The 3,897-nt window shown below is 38.5% G+C and overlaps 1 long non-coding RNA gene across 1 annotated transcript; it reads right to left on the bottom strand.

Moving 5' to 3' along the window:
- Positions 1-447: 447 nt before the first annotated feature.
- LOC102193959 (uncharacterized) lies at positions 448-2,057 on the bottom strand. Its single transcript, XR_312584.1, has 4 exons — positions 2,026-2,057; positions 1,671-1,685; positions 1,385-1,408; positions 448-535 (listed from the first exon to the last, which is right to left on the bottom strand). It is a non-coding gene; the product is annotated as an uncharacterized LOC102193959 (long non-coding RNA).
- Between the last annotated feature and the right edge of the window lie 1,840 nt (positions 2,058-3,897).

The raw sequence follows: 3,897 nt of genomic DNA, 5'->3' as shown, positions 1-3,897 counted from the left end.
TTACTATTTTTCAACTTCAGCTGTCTTCAACTGCACATTATATCGGTTGCACAGAAGTAGCTGTCAAGGTAAGTAATCTGGGTGTTACAGCTTTAAGCAGCTGCACACACACCCGCGGACGGCAATCATTTTCTGGCAGACGATCACTTTTTGCCACAACACCTGTTCCAGGGGGGCAAAACAGTTGCATGAGTGCTGCTTTTTGGCTGAGGAAGAATAAAGTAGTCATGGTAAACCAATCACATGACCACTTCAAGATGACAAATTAAGGTGCCATATACCAGTTTTAAATTGTGTTGACCAGAGGCATGATAAACAATATATACACTTTGTTTTTTTCCTCACGTCACGTTTACTGTCTATGGACAGCGCTAACAAGCACTCTCTGCTTATAACCAAAAACGAAAAAAAGGAAAAGAAAAGAAAAAACACTGCTTTCGTGTTGGTGGAAAAATGTAGAATATCGACCGATCAATAAATAATATGGCAACATGACATTAGGTGGTTTAGGAAGAGGGGTAAGTTTTAGGGGTGGCTGTGAGAGAAAGACAGAGAGAGAGAGAGAGAAAGAGAACGGAAAAAAAGAGAGAGAGATTTGTGACATTTAGCGTGTTTGGAGTGTGTAGTTAGTGTGTTGTCTTGTGTAGTTAGTGTGTACTGAAGTGAATAGTTTTGTGTCGTGTGTCAGAACAATGAAGCAACTGCTGAATATTACAGGTGCGGCCAAAAAGCCACCAAAGACAGATTACAGTGTAAACAGTGTCTCCAGGTATAAAACAGGAGGAGTGATACAATAGTCAAAAACGGCCAATTACACCCTAGACCCCCGAGGGTTAAAACATTTTTTAAGTAACGCAATAGTTACGTTTCCTAATAATTAATTACTTTTTGAATCTTGTAACTGAGTTACTAACTCAGTTACTTTTTTGAAGAAGTAACTAGTAACTATAATTAATTACTTTTTCAAAGTAACTTGCCCAACACTGCTCAGATAACAGATTTTTAACCTCAGAGATTCATTTTACTAAACAAAGAAATGAATGCCACACATGTGTTACAGTCCCACAATTAAAAAACTAAATTTTACACTCAAAGTTCTGTCAAGTATATCTAAATGAGTTATAGGAGAGCAAATGGCAAGAGCTTGTACTTTGGACTTGTTTTTACTGTACTAAAAACTTTTAAAGTACATTTAAAAAGAACACACAAAATAAAATAAAATGAAGAAAAGAATACAATACTATTCACAAAAATACTGCCCAGCTCAGTCTGCCATCACAGAGGTGTGTGCTGTCTGAATGCTTCTTGTTTTATATGTTTTCTCTTCTTATTCTTTATTAATGTTACAATGTAAAAAATGAAAAAAGAACTTTTTTAAACTGACCTGGTCTTAGAGGTTGATAATGCTCTGGTCAGGGATAAAATAGATATACGAGGTCAACAGAAAAAAAAGAAAAGGAAGAAAACAGATTCAGTGATTGGCTTCTGATGTTGGTATAATTAGTTACGCATTAAAAGCTTTGTTTAAAGTCTAGAAAGTTATTCAGTAATCTTTGAAATATCACAGAAGTTGTAACAACTCAATCTTCATCACTTGTTGCTCTAGACAACAGCCTATGTTAATAATTACAAAACACAAAATATATTTTAAAAAAAGCATTGTTTCTTACGATATGTCTCGAATGCTGTGAAAGACAAAAAAAAAGAAGTAAGAAAATAGGTGAAAACATGTTAGCAAACATAATTTACAAATTTTTTGGTTGTTGAGCTTCATACATGAGCAGTCAAAAACAATTTAAACATTGTGCAAAATAATATTCATATTCACTTGGTGCTTTGGACAACGGACTATATGTTAATAACTACGAAAACAAAAACCCATAACAGCTCCTGTACAAACTGCATTTCACATTAAAGCTGAAATGTAGTTAAACAGCAGCTGTGTCACAGAAATGTGCTGGTTTATTTACTGTTTGTTGTCATTTACTACATTTATACAACACAGAGACACAGCTTCTAACCTACCAGGTGGGTGTGCACGGCCATCTGTGAGACAGGAGACAAGAATAAGATTAAATATAAGTGGCAAAATGTATCAACTGGACTTCTTATCATGATTCAAATCAAGGGGTTCAAAAGGTACTTGGAATAATATCACAACATTAAATTTTGTACACACAAAACACTGTAAATTCAAATGTTCAAACTACTTAAATTAAGTCATGTAAAGACTGTTTTTTAAAAACAGTTCTACTAACTCAAATAGCTTAAGAGCTCCAAACTTCAAAGGGGGTTCAAACAGGGTATGCCCAACACATTCTACAACAAACTTTCAACCATCTTTTTCAACCAAAGATTTTAAAATAGAAGGCTCCCAAAACAGGTCAGTCAGCAAATATCTTTATAGAAATTTTTAAAATTCACAATGGAAAGAGATATAATATGAACCTTAAGGCGAGATTTTTTTATTCTATCATTCATCCATTTTGTTTTAATTTTTTGCTTTTCTATTTCTCTTCTCCCTGCTTTCAGCTCAATCCTAAACATCCTTTCTCCACTAAGCCCACTGTCTCTACTCTGCACACATTCTAACCATCTCACCCTTGCCTTTTTATTTTATTGTCACTTGGGTTCAGTGGCCTCTGAACTGAACTCAGGTGTGAACTCAGGTGTGACCAGCCTCCCGGCAGGTCACACCTGAAGTGGATGATGACACACACCTGCTGTTAATCAGCCTCATCTGGAGGGAGCTACTATAGAGAGTGGCTGAGCTCCTATCAATTTGGGATCGTTGCATGACTACCTGTTAGTTTCCCAGCAAGTCAGTGAGTGTGTGCTTGACACAGTCTGGAGTTTACTGATGGCTGCCTCTGTGTTTTTCCCAGAAGGATTGTGGGAACCAGAGGGCTGAGGGGCAGAGCAAACACACTTGGTAGATGCTGAGAGTGGTCCTGTTGCTGAAGTTGGGATTATCCTGTAATCTCTTACTAACCACTGCTTCAGTGACTGGAACTCAAGTGAAAAGAGATGTGACATTGTACGAGACCATTGTTTCATCTGCCTTCATAATGACCTCTTTTACCTTCAACCAAATCCAAGGTGTTCTAGATGTGGTGTTCGGACATGCCTACCACTGGGTTGAGGATTGAAGCCAGAAAATTTGTGAGGTTATAGGTGACCAAGTTGATCATACAGACAACTGATCTTTAAAGGTACACCCTGTTTATGTATCTTCTGTAAACCATACAGACTTGGTGTAGATTCCCCTGAGTATAGCCTGTGGTACGATGCCCGGTCAATATCATTGTCTTGTTCTAACTGTTTCAGACAATCTATCACCCTCTTCCTGTAACCACTTCCTGGGTTTTGTTTTAGAGGCATTTTTGTTACTGAGCAGCGAAAAAAGTTTCTCATGATAGTCTTTCTGGTTTAGTAAAACCATGCACCTACTCTTGTCTGCCAGAAGGATGATAATGTTGTTGTCATTACTAAGTGATGTGAGTGCCTTCCTCTTCTCCATGCTGATGTTGCATTGCTGAGACAGGCCGAAACTCTTGTCCATAGCTGCTCTGCTTCCACATTTGCAATGTTGTTGTTTTGGATTGCTGTTTCTGTGGATGTGATCAGTTCCACTAGCAGGATTTGTCTCGGTGTCACACCAAAGTCAGTCCTTTTGCAAGGATGTTTTTCTCTGCTTGGGTGAGTTGTCTGTCAGACAAATCCTTGGTGTGGCATCCTTCTCTTTTCTGACTGCTGAGGACATCCATCCATCCATCCTCTTCCGCTTATATGGGGCTGGGTCACAGGGGCAGCAGCCTAAGCAGAGAAGCCCAGACCTCCCTCTCCCCAGCCACCTCCTCCAGTTTGTCCGGGGGAACACCAAGGCATTCTCAGGAG

The sequence above is a fragment of the Pundamilia nyererei genome, unplaced genomic scaffold, assembly GCF_000239375.1.
Source record: "Pundamilia nyererei isolate P.nyererei 1_Seehausen unplaced genomic scaffold, PunNye1.0 scaffold02308, whole genome shotgun sequence".
Classification (NCBI taxonomy): domain Eukaryota; kingdom Metazoa; phylum Chordata; class Actinopteri; order Cichliformes; family Cichlidae; genus Pundamilia; species Pundamilia nyererei.
This window is presented reverse-complemented; position numbering and strand designations above follow the sequence as displayed.